The sequence below is a fragment of the Euprymna scolopes genome, chromosome 21, assembly GCF_053919585.1.
Source record: "Euprymna scolopes isolate OS-2025 chromosome 21, ASM5391958v1, whole genome shotgun sequence".
NCBI classification, from domain to species: Eukaryota; Metazoa; Mollusca; class Cephalopoda; order Sepiida; family Sepiolidae; genus Euprymna; species Euprymna scolopes.
Window position 1 is genome coordinate 92,859,541 of NC_136502.1, and position 20,083 is coordinate 92,879,623.

The 20,083-nt window shown below is 31.6% G+C and overlaps 1 protein-coding gene across 2 annotated transcripts in view; it reads right to left on the reverse strand.

Annotated features, from left to right (window-relative positions):
• LOC145242583 (uncharacterized) overlaps positions 1 to 3,594 on the reverse strand; it is a 38,147-nt gene extending 34,553 nt beyond the window's left edge. Inside the window, exon 1 of one of the 2 annotated variants that reach the window (XM_080105678.1) lies at positions 3,223 to 3,594. The gene's annotated coding sequence lies outside the window, so the exon portion shown is untranslated. Of the gene's footprint in view, positions 1 to 2,743 lie in introns of both variants that reach the window. The other variant, XM_080105679.1, reaches the window with a different exon arrangement.
• Positions 3,595 to 20,083: the final 16,489 nt, after the last annotated feature.

The window sequence follows — 20,083 nt, forward strand, 5'->3', positions numbered from 1 at the left end:
GCATATATATATACATACATACATACATACACACACAAAAGCATATATATATACATACATACATACACACACAAAAGCATATATATATACATACATACATACACACACAAAAGCATATATATATACATACATACATACATACACACACAAAAGCATATATATATATACATACATACATACATACACACACAAAAGCACATATATATATATATATATATATATATATATATTTGTAGTCATTGACATACAGTACTGTTTCGTTGTATCACAACTCATCAGTGCCGCTGGACTAGCTAGCACCAGTGGTGCTAAGCACCAGCACCACCACTCTCAAGCCGAGGATTGAACCTAGAACCACCGCTTTTACAGTCGGTAGCACACACACACACACAGACACTTGGCTGGAGTGACTGAAATGCTGGGTGAATGTCTAGCATCTTGTAGGATGCCACATCCCCATAAAAACAAAGCGATTAGAAATTTAAAACATTCACGTGTATATATATATATATATATATATATATATATATATATATATATATATATTATATATATATATATATGCACACTTTTAAATAATAATATTCAATGTTAACTAGGTGACAGCGAATATGTATTCTTTACTGAAAATAAATATAAAATAAAACTTAAGTAAGCAACAAGTTTCTGTCGTCAAAAATAATTCATAAAAAATGTAAATGTTTACAAAAAATTGTTTATAAGAAAGGGTTAATTTCCCATGTTTTTTTTTTTTCTTTGTTTTTTTTTTCCTCAAACAAAATACGAGATTATTTAAATACGGAAATAAAAGACTGGTACTTTTACAAAATTTGAACGAAACCGATTTTTTCTGAAATAAACTTAAAACTTAGTTTAGGGTTAGAGTAACAAAAAAAAAAAAAAAAAAAAAAAAAAAAAAATCGGTTCAAATTCTGTAGAAGTACAAACGCTTTTTTTTTTTTTTTTTTGGTACTTATGTATTTTTGTTACCGCGCTGAAATAACAACGGCATTATTTCGAAAGCCATTCTTAACATGGGGACGGGGGAAGTTTTTTCTTTTTGTAAGTATTCTGTGCTTCCACCTAACAATTTAATAATAATAATAAAAAAAAGATATCTTGAAACTTGGATTTAACCTGAAAAAACTATTTAAAAATTAGCGTGGTACCAAAAATACATAAGCACCCTCCCTTCTTTTTTTCTATTTTGTTCTAAAGACAACTATGTAGAGAGTTCAGTATTATTGTACATTAACACCTTCAATTACCCCCACAGCCCACCCACCGAGATTCTTTTTAGGCGATTACGCATGAACACCCTAAAAAATTAATTTAGAATTTAGATTAAAGGATCAGTTTCGCATATAAATTTAAACTAAAATGATAAAATCATATTCGGGACATTCTAGCGATTTAGGGGAAGTTAACCATTTTTTTTTTAGGACAGTAGATATAAATTCTAAGCGTTTTTCTACTTTTTTTTTTTTAAAGGCAAGTACATGTAGTTTTACAATTCTGCCTTTCGGATTTAGGGTTAAATGGTAAAAGAAAAGAAAAAAATAATTAACTACTCTAAAATTGAGAATAATCAGGAGAGGTCGGTACGGTGCTTATACAGAATTTGAACCGAACCGAATCGACTTTTGTCGAACTAAAGCTAAAACTTAGGTCAGAATTAGATTAGGGTTAGTTTAGAGTTTAAAAGCAGTTCGGTTTGAAGTACCTATTTATAAACGAAATTGATCCCCCACTCTAAATTCTAAAAGATTTACATTTTCGGTGCTTATGCACTTATGCTACCGTGCTATTTTTAAAAATTGTATAGTTAAATTCGAGTTTTATGATATCTTTTTTATTAAATTGTTAGGTGAAAGTACAGAATAGTTACAAAACCCCCTCCCATGTTAAGAATGGCTTTCTAAATAATAAGGCTGTTATTTTAGTACGGTAACATTAAGTGCATACTGCCATAGTACCATTTTTTCTCCTTTCCGCCACGTTTTTCAGGGTGTTAGTACACGTAATCGCTTAAAATGGTAGAATTTCACATTTTATTGGTTGAGGGGGAGGGGGTAGTGAAGATCATTTATCTAGAAGTTATCAATTATTGAATGCAAATAGCTTCAAAATTTTTATTAATTCTTTGAATTTGAAAGCCAGTTTAAAGGACTTCAAATTCCTTTCATATCTTGAAAAGCCACGGAGTAATTCATTTTTTTTTTTTCTATAAATAAACAAAAGATTAAACTGGCTAACTTGTCAAAACCGAAATGTACTTTGGTGAATTTAATTTCGTAAGTTAAAGAAAATAACTTATTTTTGTCACTTTACGATGTTGAAAGTATGGATTTTAATCAATAAGCAATCAACAGTAAAAATAATATTGTGTACGTCACGCACGAGCGAGAAACACGCATACACACGTGAATTCGTCTCATAATGTTTATTAAAATAAAGATTTTTTTAAATTTATAGATCGCGAAGAGAAAGGCCGAAGGTCATGTCGAAAAAGGGAGGGATACATTTCGCTTAAATAAATAAATAAATCAACTATAATTCATATCGACCGTATTTCTCAACAACAATAACAGGTGCCAATAACACACCCCATTATATATATATATATATATATATATATATATATATATCATAATAATAATTTGGGGTGTTATTATAACTGGTTACTTTTAGACAAATAAGTAGATTATTTTCCCCTTCTATGTATATAGACAAATATATTTACCTCGTTTTATCGAATAATTGTTCACTTTGTTTGGGTTGGGGGGTCCGTTTTTCTTGTAAATTGCCCAAAAAGAGGGGTCAGACTTTAGCTGCAATTTTAAAACTTGAAGCGGTGTCGAAGAAGAAATTCAGGGTAATCGATGCACGGGGTTTTTCAAAACCTCAATAAATCCGCACAAGTGCCTTGAATAATATCTCCATTTCTTTCCACGGACAATGGTATTACTATATCTGTGTCTTTTTTTTTTTGTTCGCCTCTCTCGTGTCTACATATAATGCCACCATCTTTTTTAAAAAGACATAGCACAGTAGTAGTAGCAAGACTCAGGCTTGGTTAAATAAGGAAACTATATAGGTAATAATAGGTAATGCGTAGACCTTCTAGTTAATTTCTAGACGAAACAATAAATATATCTTGATTTGTGGGGGACAGTTTTAGCACTTGGGGGGATGATTTCGATAGAAACCGGTCTTTCTTACCTTGTCTTTCAGTTTTACATATATTATAGACCAGCTAAATAAGACATTATCGCCCTCCTTGACAACGACAGTACCAGATCGGAAAATTCATAATCGGTTCGTCTTTCGCAGCTATGGATGGCCAATATAGACATAAACAGGCACGTCTCCAATTACTGACGGCAGACAAAAACAAAACAAAACAAAGCCTTTGGATAATCTTTAAGTGCTAATCCATGGAGATATCGATATTGACGTTAATAGTAAGCTAGTGTTGAAATCGTTAACTGTGTCATCATGTACAAAACGAACTGCAAGGCTTCCACGTGATTTCAGATGGAAAAGATGGATTAGAATTCACTGTTGTTGGCCATTTGAGCATCCGTAGCCGATAAAAAGGAGATCGATTGTAACATTTCGGAACCGGTACCCTTGTCGTCGAGGAGGAGGGTGGGGTCACCATAGACAAAAAGAGGGAGGGGGAGAGGAAGAGGAAGAGGTCCTTGTATATTGTTATTATTAAGGATGAAGATGAATATTTCACGTTTATATATATATATATATATATATATATATATATATATATATATATATATATATATATATATATATATATACGGCTATGTAAGTAGATAGAATGGCTAAACAATTGGGGAAGAATAAAAAGGTTTCAGAAATCAATGTTACTGACCTGGTGAAGTCGTATTTTTTTTTTTAAAGAAATGTAGAGAAGATGTCTGTGCGCATTAAAACCATACGGCCATAATGTGGGTGTGTAGTATTACGCGCGTTAATACATATGCACCCGAGTAAGTAAGACGACGTCTATTTGTTTATCAATGTAAGAATGTTTGTGCATTTTCGGTTAGGTAGAAGAAGTGTGTGAGAGGCGGGAGAGCTTTTATCTCGTTTAAGTAAGTAGGAATTTATACAAAATGTTTTCAAAATTATCAAATATTCTTATACATTTGCGGTTTCATTTCCGAAAGGTTTATTTAGAAAATAAAGGAATCTTATTTTATAACTGAAATTGGTAATATCTCTCTCTCTGTTTATATATATATATATATATATATATATATATATATATATATATATATATATATATATATATATATATATATATAATACGAAAATTGTTTATGTTTATATCTTTTCTCTATTTATTTCTTATTTGGTGACATATAGGAATACAAAATGTCTATTGAAAAAAAAGTCCTTTTAGAAAAAAACTTTCCGACCGTACCTTCGGCCTTCTTCACTGAGAGAGAGAGAGAGAGAGAGAGAGAGAGAGAGAGAGAGAGAGAGAGAGAGGGAGAGAGAGAGAGATTTAATTTACAATATTTTATTCAAAACAAGGGTACTTGTACAGTTTAATCAAGACATTAAAAAAATGAAAATATCGAAAAAAAAGTTTAAATTTTACGTATCCGTTATGGAATGAAGTTCCCCGAAAAAAAAAAAAATCACTTAATTTCATCAATTAGTTTTTGTTTTACAGCAAAAAAAAAAAAAGCAAAAAAAAAGCAAATTGTTATAATACCGAGCAAAAGGTTCGATTTTTAGGAAGAAAAGCTAGTATTAAAGATGGGGAGGGAGTGTCGGCGCTTTAACTGGAGTTATCTCCCATGACGTTCTTAAACTCCAAACAAAAATTAAGAAAAAACCCAAGATGTCTGTCTTCAACGCGCTCTCATAAAAACGTGTTTTTCCGCTGTAAAAAAAAAAAAAAAAAATACTCGATCAAAGTAAGTGAAATTTTTTCCGGAGATCTTCGGTTCAAAGCGGATATTTACAAGATAACCTTTTTTCAATATTTTCATTTTTTAATGTCTTGATTAAACTGCACAAGTGTTACCGTAGACACGTTCCCGTGTCCTTTTTATTTATTTATTACTATCATTTAATCGTTTGTTTACTTCTACTTATTGTTTCATTTTCTTTTTACTGTTTCTTTTACTTCTAAGGGCTGCCATCTCATGGGGAGTGATACTTACTGCTGCAGATGCATTGATAACAACAAGATGGATTTAAAGCTTCAATTCTTTTATTAAAGGCAAGCCTATCATCTCGGAACCTGGTTGTTGCGGAGGGACCCTAGTCTCTTCGTCTGCATTCTCTGCAGCCCAAAACCAACTCTCCCCCATGTCGTCCTCAACCGGAAGCCTATGCCCACAATTCCCGTTACCCCTAACTTCCGGTACACGTCACCCCTAATTTCCGGTGCATTCTATCTAGGTTGACAAAAGGTGACTTGAGTTTGACACCTGTAAAACCCAACCTTTTGTGACCCCACTAAACTCGCTGATGGGAATCGAAAATATACTTACATAACTTACTATTTCTACAAACTACCTATATAGCATTTAAGCTGGGATTCCCAGTACTACACAAGTGCCAAAACAAAAAATACAAAACAGTTGTTTACAAATAAAATATTGTAAATTTAATTCTACAATATCTTGACTTTTTCTACTTATATTAAACTCTATCACTAGGTGTATCAGAATCGGCCATTAAAAATGCCGTATATGAATTTGAATAAATCAACTTACTATCTTTCGAAGCTTATAACTACTTGAAAAATGTAATTCAAACTCTAATTTTTTTTCAATTAAAGGAGCAAAGACCAAATTTTAAAAAATATCAAGTTTAATAGCAAATTATTTGTTTGTTTTAGATCAGTTTTCTTTAAAAAAGATTTAAAGAAAATCAACGAAATTTTACTTAGTTCGATTATAAAAAATATATATAAATTCCAAAAAATCACTTACCTATAAAAAATTCTATTGTTCATTGTTAAGAATTTATCCATATTTATACTTATATTCCATGTCCTTTTTAAATAAAATACTTTTTTAAACAAGGATTCCAAAAAAACGCAAACTCAGATTTTTTGACTGTTCAAATAAAGGGAGAGAAATCTCTGATTTTTTTTCATGATTATCTCATGGCGACTTATAAATGCCATAATTAATATCTTTTTTTATTGCGTGCTGTTAACCAAAATTAGTATTTTTGGGTCTCCATAGATGAAAAAAAGCACACATTCACTTATAAGTTTTTGCCGTTAAACAAAAAATCCAGTCGACCGATTTTTTTTTTTTTAATTCTCTTAATGAAATACACGAGTTTTTGATTGTTATATCTTTTTTTTTTTTTAAATATATAAAAAAAGAAAACATTGAATAAAATAGAAAAAATTGCCGTCAGCGTCTGGTATTTACTTGACGATATAAGCATAACATGAGCTTTCATTAAATAAAAATAAAAAAATCAACGTGGTTGAAAAAAAAAGGTTTTACACTTTGGACTTTACAGGTAAATTTCCAAAAAACACTTCTTTGTTTTTTGTTTTAAATTAGAATATTTTATTTATTGATCTTTTATCTTCAATTTGTGATATATAAAACTTTGGTGAGTAAATTAATTATTTAAATTTTAATAGACATCTCAAAATGGGGGGTGGTGAATTTAAAAAAAAACGTTTGTCTATAATATTATATTCGGTTTATTAGAAAGAGCATAAAATTTCACATTGACCCTGCAAATATCATAAAAATTGAACCAATAGAAAAATTTTCATAGATTTTAAAAATCTATCAAAATTTTTCTATTGGTTCAATATTTACGATATTTTCAGGGTCAATGTGAAATGTTTAAAAATTGAAAAAAATTTCACTTGTAAAATTCAATTGATTTCATTACATAAAAAAAAATGGCTGGTTGAACACGCACCGGCACTTTGTAAACACTGTTTTTTTTTTTTTTTAAATAAAAAAATAATATTTCTATTATTTTTTAAATAACTTTAATAGTTTATTTTGGAAGTATATTCCATACAGAAAATAAACAACCCACTTTAAAAAGAGAAATTATGAGTTTTTTATATTTTATTCGCAGTTTTCTGTTAGGGGTGTCAAAAATTCCCCCAAAATTCTGATACTCTATCACTGGTATTGAGCCTTTTAAATATGGATAAGGTTGTTGTTCTATAAATATATATTTCTATATTTATGTTTTTGAACTTTTGAATTTGAAAACCTTTTTAACAATCTTTACTTATCTTGTGAATTTTGCTCCTATATATATATATATATATATATATATATATATATATATTAGTGTTGTACTGATTAATCGGAATCGGGAATCGGAAAAATCAGTAGTTTTTGGGGTATCAGAATCAGTATTGGAATCGGAAAAATTTGTGCCTAATTTCCAATTCCAAAACCGATTCTTTTAATATTTTATTATGTTAATTTTTCATTGCTGATACCGTTGATAAATATTTATTCCTTTTAAATTATTAGTAGAACTAACCTCTATAGATCATGATAACATTAAAAGAAGATCTAAATTTATTTTATCTGCATAAAATAAACAAAATAAAACTTGAAACTTTGTGAAAATTTGCTAGATAGCCTTTAGAAGAATGCAGTTTATTTTCAAGGTATTGAAAAAATTGCTTAAATTTAAAGAAATATTTTGTCAAGAAAAATAATATCAAACATTATTGCTAATTAAATCAAAAGTAGAATATAATAGTGTTGGATTTTGTTCGCTCCCTTATTCGGCATTGGCAAATTTGACAAGGAATGGCGAAAAAAAGCAATTAATTTTGTTTTGTATTTTTGTAGGGGAATCGCTTTCAACTTTCATTTCATTTTTTATTGGTTTAAGTAAATGTTTTAGAGGTCACTTGTTCATCCCCTTATCAAACGGTTTAAAACGGTCAAGTATTTTTTCGCACCAATTGCCAAATGTTTACAGGCCGGCCGCTTCCCAGGAAGTTCACAATTTAATGTTAGAAGATTTCAAACGACTGGGCAAGTTTTATTTTATTTTCCTGGAGCTACTTTGTCTGGCACCGTCTGTTTTTTTATCGTATCATTCTCGAGGTTTCGCAAACGTTAAAAATATACATGAATATATCGCAATGATTTTATCAAAGTCTGGATAAAATAGATAAAGAGAAAACATTTAGAAATTTTTCAAATTGAAAAAGAAATTATATCTACATTTAAAAGTACCCCCCACCCGCATTGAAATTCTACTTTTGAGCGATATTTGTGAACCCACTAAAAACAAAATTATTTTAGAATTTAGGATGTAGAGTTAGTAGCTCATATAAATTTCGGGCAATTATTAAATAAATATCGATTGAAAGTAGCTTGTTATTCAAGAGTCTTTTTAAAAGCTCCCCCCCCCCAAAAAAAAAACTATATTAAAAAGAGAATTTAAATGTTAAGGGTTCTTTAAAACCAAATAAAATCGATGTCTATAAGTTATGAACAATCTTCGTACTACTGTTTACATATTGAGTGTTTCTATTTACTTGCCCCCCCCCCAGAAAGTACAGTTAGACACAAAGTCATTTTTGAATATGGGGAATATCCAGCTCCCAAAAGGGGCACTTTTGATCGGAACAAAAATTAAAATTGCCTCCGTCATTTCTCCTTCATTGAACGAAATAGGTGAAGTGTAGCATCAGAACAGATACTAAACTTTGTTAATGTTTCGGTCAATGTGACTTCGAACCAAAATTCTGTGCAGATTCTCAATTTCAACCGAAAAATTCTTACATTCGAGAGCTCAAAACAGAACAATTAATATATTAATATTTTTTTAATTGGGGTGGGGGATTGGAGAGTCCTCTTCCGCAAGAACCAGGCTCAAATTAATTTTCAATCGATATTTATTCAATAATTTCCCTTTTTATTCCTAGCTGGTGAAAATGGCCCTTTTTCGTTGCCAATTTTCTTAAATTCCTAAATTTAATATAAAATGATCACCCGTTTCCCAGCCATTCTAATCGTTTTAAAGCAGTTAACTAATTTTTTTACCATTGACTCACAACCCAATCATAAAAACACAAATAATCGCTTTATTTTTTGTATTATCACGGACTTAGGGTTAGTAGTAGGAAAGGGCTGTGTCGTTTATAAAATGGAGAATCGAATTTTTTTTTTTCGCAACAAAAAGTTATAATTGCGATGGGCAAAAAATAAAAACGGAATTAAAAAAAATGCTGATAATTTCACGAGAATACATTATTTACATCTTCGTACCGTTTTACATGTAACTATTTAAAAAATTAAATATAAACATTGCCTATAAACACTCATGATTATAAAAAAATAAATAAATATAAAACGATTATGAATTTAAAATAGAGGGTCAATTTCACAAATAAATTTAACATAAAATGAGCTGCTTTTCCAAAACATTGTAGTGTGTTACCAATTTTAAATTATGTGCGCTTATTGGAGGAGAGGGGTGTCTATTTTTTAAGCGATTACAAATGGTTTTACAACGTTGCAAATCGAACTTAATTTAGTGGGGCACAATTTAGCTAACATCCATAAAGAATTATGGTGGCCAGAAACGATGATTATTTAACGTTAAATTTATATTTGAAACTGATCTCACACTCTAAATTCTAAACTGATCACGGTACTTGTGCAGTTTACGTCCCCCATTAAAAGACGAAAATTTCAACAAAAAAACCAGCAATTATATTCTATGTACCCATTATGGAATGAAGTTCTCATAAAAAATTTCACTTAAGTTCATCAAGTAGTTTTGTTTTTATCGCTAAAAGCATTCATTCGAGGCATTCGAAACAGTCAATCTAAAACTACGCCATTAGCATTGATTTTGGTCGAAATATAATGGATTACTTCCCTTTGATATCAATTAAGCGATTTATTAGAGAAATTCCATGTTCCCGAGATTGAAAACAAGCTGTAAAAACAAAACTACTTGATGAAATTAAGTGATTTTTTTAGGAGAACCTCATTCCATAACGGATACATAGAATATAATTGTTTTTTGAAATTTTCGTTTTTTTAATGAGGGATGTAAACTGCACAAGTACCATGATCGCTTTTCTTTTTGTCAATTTAAAAAAATGTTCTAACACGTAATCTATAAAAGTAATATTTCATTTTGGAATAGGGATTTAGCTGCGTGTTAATCTACAAAGGCGTTGTTGTTGCTGTTGTTGTTGTCGTCGTGGTCATCATCATCATCACCATTCATTTTGTTGTTTTATTTTTTATAGCGAAGTAAATCAATTTAATGACCAAATTTTTATAATTAAAATAAAATTTTAGTTCATTCACAGAGAGAAGGCACAGAAAGCTAAAAAAAATCTCACGTTAAAAATGTTTTTCTAAATAGTAACATTATTATTTAGAAATTCGTTCATAACAATGAGAAGTGGCGTTGTTAAATATGTTGTTCTTACATCGTTTTCTTATTTTGCCTACCAATCTTCGAATATTTTCAACTATTTAACTATTTATGTAAGTAGCATGTTATACAGTAAATACGAACTGATACAATATAGCTTTGTTTTAAAATCAAAAGAAATGTTTTGTTGTCTTATAATTTTTAATCAATTACATTTGAGAAAAAACATACGTGGACATTACCTAGCGGTTTATGTAATAATTTGAAAATTTACGAAAGAAACAAAACAAAAAAAAAAAGAAACTCTAATTAAATATGTATAAATTTTAAAAGAATCAGAATTCGGAATCGGAAATTTTGAAAGGAATCGGTAATTATATCGGAATCGGGAAAAATTTTGGAATCGTCCCATCACTAATATATATATATATATATATATATATATATATATATATAATATAAAGCTGAATGTGTGTGTGTGTGTGTGTGCGTGTGTGTGTGTGTGTGTGTGTGTGTGGTCATGAATAGGCTCCTATATGGTTGACTATTTTGAAAAACTGATAACATATAATGATAGAAGATGTATCAAGACACAGGAATGGGTATGTTTGATCTGGAAGAACGGTGGTTCATTAAAATTGCTGGGTCTGCGTTCACGCCTGGTCCACAAAGTATGGAAATAAAAAATTAAAAAAAAACGTTTACAAGTGTTTTTGATATAGATGTACATAAGAATACTTTGATAAGCATGTTTTAACTTAAATAGAGATGGTATAATAAAATTGTGGGGTTAGCGTTCGCGCCTGGCCTCCATAGAATGGAAATAGGCACAAACTTTAATAAAGACTTTTCATATCTATCTGCGTAAGTATACTTTGATAATTATGTTTCAGTTTGAAGAAATATGGTATAATAAAATTATGGGGTGTTCGTTCGCGCCTGACCTCCATAGAATGGAAATATGTCACAAAGTTTAACAAGGTTTTTTAATATAGATCCACAGAATATTGTGATAAGTGTTTCAGTGTGAACAAGTATGGTATAATAAATTCTGGGGTTTATCTATTTTATTTTTACTTTCATCATATTTTGCTTTGGTTTTGATACCCCCAAATTCGAAGCTATCTCTTTACAACCCTTCCTTTTCATAACCTATCATACTTTCATAAATCAGAGTCCATTTTCTGTAGGCTGTTTTTGAACCCAGTCAACGATAGGTTCTTTTGCTAGTATACATATATATATATATATATATATATATATATATATATACAGTGATGATCATATTTATTGGCACGGTAAAATAAAAGTTAAATTTTGTCTAATAAATTCTAAAAAAGGGATTAAATTAAAGAAAATAACAAAGTATATTATGTATTTTTAACTGGCCTTTCCGATGCAGCAATCGGATTTTAGAAAAAATAAATAACAAAGGAACAACAAACATAATTGCAAAAAACCCTTGTTCAAAATTATTGGCACGGCTTTGTTTTTCTTTTAGTATCAGTATAATATCAATTAATTTCCGGTTTACGTGCTTTCTGAACTTTTTTATAGCCATATTATGCTTGTTTAACGCTAATTCAGTGAATAATTTTTTTCAGATAATTTTTAGATAGCGATTTATTTAAACTATTATAAGTGACTAAATTATAATTTTCAATCGCCATGGTTAAAACTAAGGAACACAGCGAAGACGTTAGGAAGCTTGTTGTAGCATGCCATACCAATGGGGAGGGCTATGATAAGATTTCAAAGAAGCTAAACCTTCCCAAATCCACTGTTAGAGCCATAATAAACAAGTTCAAATCGCAAGGCCACGTTATGAGTTTAGAGGGTAGAGGGAGAAAAAGGATTCTTTCCCCAAGAGATGAACGGAAAATTGTTCGACAAGTAAAACAAAACCCAAGGATCTCTGTTGGGGAGATTGTTGATGAACAGAGCACCTCCGGAGTGAATGTATCTCGACATACAGTTGGTAGAGTTTTGAAGAGAGCTGGTTTAAAAGCATGTCGTCCGAGAAAGACTCCCTTATTGAAGCCTATGCACCTGAAAGCAAGGCTAGCCTTTGCAAAACGTCATATTGATAAAGATGTTGCATTCTGGAAACGTGTTCTTTGGACTGACGAAACGAAAATAGAGTTATTTGGCCATAATAAAGTGTCTTATATTTACAGAAAATCTGGCGAAGCTTTCCTGCCTAAGAACACCATACCCACAGTGAAGCACGGTGGGGGCAGTTTGATGTTTTGGGGATCCTTTGCTGCCTTTGGACCAGGGCGACTTGTTAAGGTCACAGGTAGCATAAAAAAGGAAGATTATGTTAAAATATTGGATGAAAACCTGAAAGACTCTGCTAAAGAGCTCTCACTTGGTCGTCGTTGGTGGTTCATGCAAGATAATGACCCAAAGCATTCGGCTAAACTGACTAAGAAATGGCTTGAGGACAATCATATTAATGTTTTGGAGTGGCCATCACAAAGCCCAAACCTTAATCCAATTGAAAATTTATGGAGAACATTAAAATTGAGGGTAATGCAAAGGAAGCCTAAGAATCTTATTCGATTGGAGGATTATTGTCAGGAAGAGTGGGCTAAAATTACTACTGAATAGTGCAACAACTTGGTTGTAAACTATGAAAAGCGACTGAGGAAGGTAATCAAGGCCAAAGGCTATACAATTGATTATTAAATAAATCGTGCCAATAATTTTGAACAAGGGTTTTTTGCAATTATGTTTGTTGTTCCTTTGTTATTTATTTTTTCTAAAATCCGATTGCTGCATCGGAAAGGCCAGTTAAAAATACATAATATACTTTGTTATTTTCTTTAATTTAATCCCTTTTTTAGAATTTATTAGACAAAATTTAACTTTTATTTTACCGTGCCAATAAATATGATCATCACTGTATATATATATATATATATATATATATATATATATATATATGTATACTAGCAAAAGAACCTATCGTTGACTGGGTTCAAAAACAGCCTACAGAAAATGGACTCTGATTTATGAAAGTATAATAGGTTATGAAAAGGAAGGGTTGTAAATTTGGATTGAATTTGAGGTATCAAAACCAAAGCAAAATATGATGAAAGTAAAAAATGAAATAGATAAACTCCATAATTTATTATACCATAACTGTTCACAGTGAAACACTTATCACAATATTCTGTGGACCTATATTAAAAAACCTTGTTAAACTTTGTGACATATTTCCATTCTATGGAAGTCAGGTGCGAACGAACACCCCATAATTTTATTATACCATATTTCTTCAAACTGAAACATAATCATCAAAGTATACTTACGCAGATAGATATGAAAAATCTTTATTAAAGTTTGTGCCTATTTCCATTCTATGGAGGCCAGGCGCGAACGCAGACCCCACAATTTTATTATACCATCTCTATTTAAGTTAAAACATACTTATCAAAGTATTCTTTACATCTATATCAAAAACACTTATAAACGTTTTTTTTTAATTTTTTAATTTTTTATCTCCATTCTTTGTGGACCAGGTGTGAACGCAGACCCCACAATTTTAATGAACCACCGTTCTGCCAGATGAAACATACCCATTCCTGTGTCTCGATACATCTATCATTATATGTAATCAGTTTTTAAAATAGTCAACCATATAGGAGCCTATTCATGACCACACACACACACACACACACACACACACACACACACACACACACACACACACACACACACACACACACACACACATTCAGCTTTATATTTATATATATATATATAATTATTTACTATAATAATTATTAAATACTTACAGACATTAGTGTTTTATCCTTTCGGGAATCATCAGTGCAGGGTGTCATGATTAACACTGCTTAGTAGACTTGAACTTGGTAGTGAAGCCATCTCTGACTCCATTAGTAAGGAGCTAATCCATTCGGCCACCGCTAACCGCGAGGAATAGTGTTAAAATGTAAACATTTATTTTTAAATGTTTGTAACGTCAGTCAGAGTGATCTAATCATTATATGATGATCTGCACATGCTGGCTAAACTGACCGACTTTATTTAAACTGTAAAGTGCTCGAAGATAAGAGACAAGTTTCTTAAAGGGGCTGACATAATTATTTACTATAATAATTATTAAATACCTACAGACACTAGCGTTTTATCCTTTCGGGAATCGTCAGTGCAAGGTGTCACGATTAACATCGCTCCATAGACTCGAGCCTGGCAACGAAGCCATCTCTGACTCCATTAGCAAGGGCAAAGGTTCATATAGTAGCTCAATAGCGTATAATATGACTAAAGTTTTTGATTTAACACGATACAATCCTCGTTCATTTAAAAAAATATTTTATTCACAAACAGTTGTTTATGCCCATTTTGTAACACAGCTATGACATAAAAAAATTTACCAAACATTCACAAAATGAAGCCTAATCAGTGCATTCATTCAATTATTAAAAACATATTTGCCTTCATATTCTTTTTTCTTCATTTTATTGCTTCATCCAAAAATAAAACTTTGCTTAGACTCTGTTTTGTTGTGTTATGCACTGATGCAACCTATTTTTATAAACGTATAGTAAATTTGGGAATTAAATGTTTATTTATATATATATATATATATATATATATATATATATATATCTCAAACAAGGAATATATATATATATATATATATATCTCAAACAAGGAATATATATATATATATATATATATATATATATATATATATATATATATATATATATATATATATATATATATATATAGTATTTGTTGTTGATTTTTTAAACCATATTAAGGTTAACGTCTCCACCTTGGAGATCCGGTGTTTTCTTAGAAAGTCGCCCATTTTTTTATTTGGACGTATTTTTTAAAATTTCTTTATTTATTATTTTTTAAAAACAGTAATCTACGTACACACGTGTTTCGGGGCCTTGCTAAAAATAGTCAAGCTACGCTGAAGAGGGCCCCGAAACACGTGTGTACATAGATTACTGTTTTTTTTTAAATAATATATATATATATATATATATATATATATATATATATATATATATATATATATATATATATATATATATATAATAGCAGGGAGGGTGCCCAGCTGCGCCCAATCATAAAATATGCTTAAGTATATTTTAAATTTGTTGCAATATTTTTAATATAATAAAAAGGGTAGGAGTACAGAAATTCGAAGGTTTCTATAGATATTGGTGATAGGACCTAACCAATCAACTGGGGCCACATTCTGATAGCAACCAATCAGAAACTGGAATCGATACATAAGAATATTCGATCTTTTAGAATTTCCGCACATACATATTTTTAGAGGTAAAAGTATTTTAACCAAAAACAACGAAAGAAATTTTGTTCATATAACATTCAATTTTCTGCATGTTGGAGAAATTGGAAACAAGGAGGGAATTCCAGAGACAAGCAATATGATGGAAAGTTCTCCAGAGATTTATACTGGTGTGCCTCAAAGGACACAAGAATGTATGCTTATCCCTAACTCCGCACCATGCCTTTGGCCGGGGAAAGAAGACAAGAAAGGAACACTTCAAACTTATGTATAAACTCCATCACCTCGCATTCTATGAGCGATGCTTCTGACAAAGGGGGAAGAATTGCTGCTTCTTGAGTTTGAATCTATCCATCTAAAACTTATCATTGGCTAGTTTTTCACCTTAGAGTATGTTTTTTTTTAGTTTTTTTTTTAGCTCTTAACATCAAATGGTGCCAAGCCTTGTTTGGAACGATTTCCATAAAACATCGCATAAGAATAGCAGTGACTTTCATTTTGTTCAGCTCTGCACTGAATTTGGTCTCATTATTTGAAAGATTTTCTTACATTAAAACGCTACTGTCCATACGTTAATTAAGATCTGTCCATGGCCAAAGCCTGGCCACATCTTTGCAAGTGAAACCTGTGGGAGTCATGCATGGTGTGGAATGTAGCTTAAATCAGAAGCTGTTGCATGGTAAACTGATGTTGCAGATTATGCATCTCGTTCTCGATTCATTTTCTGATAGGGGGAGGGGTTTCAGCCGATTAGCAATAAACTAACCCCTTTCTCAAAGAGAGAAGGCAAAGTCTAGAAAGGTGGGCTTCCTAGTGTACCATAGTGCATGTTCACATGTAGAGTTCAACTCACTCTTTTTCCATTTGAAACAACAGACATTTATTTACAGGTACTTTCCAGAATAATGCCTTGTCTCTTGTTCAAAAGTCTTCTCGTACTCCAATGTGCTTGACATGATCCTACTGTGTTGAACATGTGCTACTCCGTGTTTGTCCAACCAAGTTTAGGATGTATCTTTTCCTGTTGCTCTTGGCCCACGTAGCTAACATGTCAATTTCTCTCTTCTCTAATCTCAAGTGTTCATGTTTTTCTTTTTTATAATATTTTTCTTTCCTTCTTCTTTGCTGTGACGTCACCTCGCATATGGCTACGTATTTGCATACATTGGTTGCTGCTATATGCGTGTGTACACTCTGTTCTACTAGAACTGCATATGGCCAGGACCATATCTTGGCCAACAGAGAACAAGCTATCTCAACAATGACTTAGACACTGTTGGCTTTGGTGTTGAGGAAAAACAAAAACTCAGCTGTCTATCCTAAAAAGTATAAATACAGGACAAGAATCTGTCTTCCTAGTGGATTTGAAAGCATACAATTTGATGGTATGAAGAATCAGTTCAGAACTGGATTACAAGGCCAGTGTTGAAGTCTTAAGAAACAGAGTTGTCATGATTTAGCTTGATGCAAACAACGCATACATCAATAAACTTAACATTCATGGAGAACGTAAATTGGAACAGATACATTGAAGGTATTGCTGAGGCTGCTGCAAAGAAGGAGGGCTCTTTCTGTCATGCTAGAAAATTACTTACGCCTGAGAGTGTCCTGTACCTTTACAAGGTCACCATTCGCCCATGTATGGAGTATTGTTGCCACGTTTATGCTGGTGCATGTGCTACGAGTTTCTCCCTTTAAAGAGAGTCGCCAATCTAATAGGTCTTGTATTGTCAGCTAGGCTTCAACCTCTGTCCTGTCAACGAAATGTTGCATCCCTCTGCCTGTTTTACAAGTATTTTAATGCTAGGTGCTCCGACGAACTACTAGCCCTTGTACCCCCTTGACGTAAATAACCCTGACAAACAAAACAAGCAGCAAAATCCCACCCCTACACAGTAGAGATCCCTAAATGTCAGAAAGCCTTCTACTCTAATAGTTTCTTCTCTGGGACTGCTAAACTTTGGAATTCCCTTCTGTGTTCCTTCTTCCCTGACTGTACTGATATGCAGAAGTTCAAGTGTAATGTAAACAGACATCTTGCTGCTCAGTTGTGACATAGTATCCCTGCAAATTATATCCTAAATAGTAGCTACCATACATTAAAGTAGCACTGTTCCTTGTTAAGGTGCAAATGAAAAATAGAAGAGAAAGACAAGTTGTACCAACGATATATCAATGCACTTGAAAAAAAGAAGATTTCCACACCCGGTTCTCATATGTCAAAAAAATTGTCGCTCAGTGAAGAACTAGTGTTGGTTGATTAATTCTATATCATCTTTTTTTTTGTAATAAGATTGCTGCATCCACATCCATACTACTGGCTTTGTATGACATGAAGAAAAGTTTGGAATTGGAAGCCATGTTTAATTTCAGAAGAGTTCCAAATGGCTAGTTAATCTGTACAAGTCCTGGAGATAAAAAAAAAAGTGCTTTCGGTGGGTCACTGATTTATACGAAACTTGAACTTTAAAATTTAACAGACAAAGAGCAAAGATTTTTCTCATGTGGACATGAAAAATTATATGTGGGAATTCTAAAAGCTCCATTATTTTTGTGGAGCAATTTTTGTTTCTGATTGGTTGCTAGCAGAATGTGGCTCCACTTGATTGGTCAGTTCCTATCATCAGTATCTTTAAGTAGAACTTTCCAATTTTCTTTAATCTTATCTTTATTATATAAAAACTTGCATTGAGGAAAAGACTAGAGGCAACAAGGAGATTTAGGCGTACAAAGAAAGGTTCATCCAATCAGCAAGAAAAATGGAGTCACATGATGTAGAAGAGGAGGAGTAAGAACGAAACAAAGAGAAGAAGGAGGAAGAAGAAAGGAGAAAGAAGGAGACAAAATAAAATAGTGGAAATAATTTTCCACAAGCAAACATTTGTTAGTTTTAAAAAACATGTGTCATGAAACAGAGCCACCCCCATCAAAATGAAGCTTAATTATAAAGAAATCATGCACATTTTTTTCCAGAGATGTGGATCAAATACCAGTTATAGATTTTGAAACAGAAACAATTTTGCTTAGGGATGTTGGCAACCTTCACATAGCGCCTCCTGTAAGTACACAATGTCTTTTAGGTGGTTTAGATATTATTATTATTATTATTATTATTATTATTATTATTATTATTATTATTATTAGTTGTAGTGGTAGCAGTAGTAATAGTAGTAGTAGCATTTTAATTTTGCCCTTCTTGCTCTAGGGCAAACGACAGGAGTTTTTCATGTTAAATTTAGCATAATTTTGTTCTAAATCTGTATAATAAAAGTGAATATACATATGTCTGGCCCAATTTGTGGTATGAAAAAGAGGTGGTGGGAGGAGAGGAATGAATAAGGAGTAAAAAGATAATAGGTAGACTGGTGGCTGTTGCTTCTTTCAAAGTTTGATACTGGTCAAAAATTCAGAATTCAGTTTTTAAGCTGTCGTTTCTGCTTTAAATACTCAATATTATGTCATAAATATATATTTTTTTAAACGCTTGATTGATTTGTTCTAAAAAAGAGAATGAAAAAAGAGAGAGATAGCGATATATATATATATATATATATATATATATATATAGAGAGAGAGAGAGAGAGAGAGAGAGAGAGAGAGAAAGAGAGAGAACGTGAGTTACAGAGAGAGAGAGAAAGAGAGAGAGAGAGAGGGGGGGATTAAATTTGAGGTATCTATTTCAGTAGTTTTGTCTTCTTTTTCTTATTGATTAGTTTCGTTTCATTGATTTAAAGTGGCAAATAGAAATTAAATTGTGAAACCAATTGAAACCAGTTAGTCTTTGATAGTTTTGTCCTACGTCTTGGAGGTTCTAAACTTTAGAACCTAAATGTTTATTATAAGCTGTAGTAGCCACGATGGTATTAGTAATGTAATTGCCTCATGACACTTTTGGTATGTCAACAATGTTTCATGCTTAATTTGGTGCAAGGTTTCTGTAGTTTGGAAGTTTTGTTTATGCTATTAGCAGTAGTAGTATGCTTCATGCCAAATTTGTTGCAATTTTGCCAGGTAGCTTTGGAACTTATAAGTATTCAACAGACACAAAAATGCACAATTATAATAGACATTTGTCTATAAACCTGAATGTTGTTTTCTGAATCAAAATCTATCCATTTAACACTTATGTTTGGCTATTTTTTGATTTTGAGAAGTATTTTTTCCCTAACCCCTTACAGCACGTGGCTTCATTCTTGTCCAGAGCGATTTTCATTAATTTTAAATAATAATAATAATAATAATAATAATAATAATAATAATAATAATAATAATCAGATAAATGTACAAGCACACATCGGCAGCAGTACTGGAAAATGAAAGCCACAAGATTCTATGGGACATGAATATACAAACGGATAAACCCATCCAAGCGAGAAGACCGGA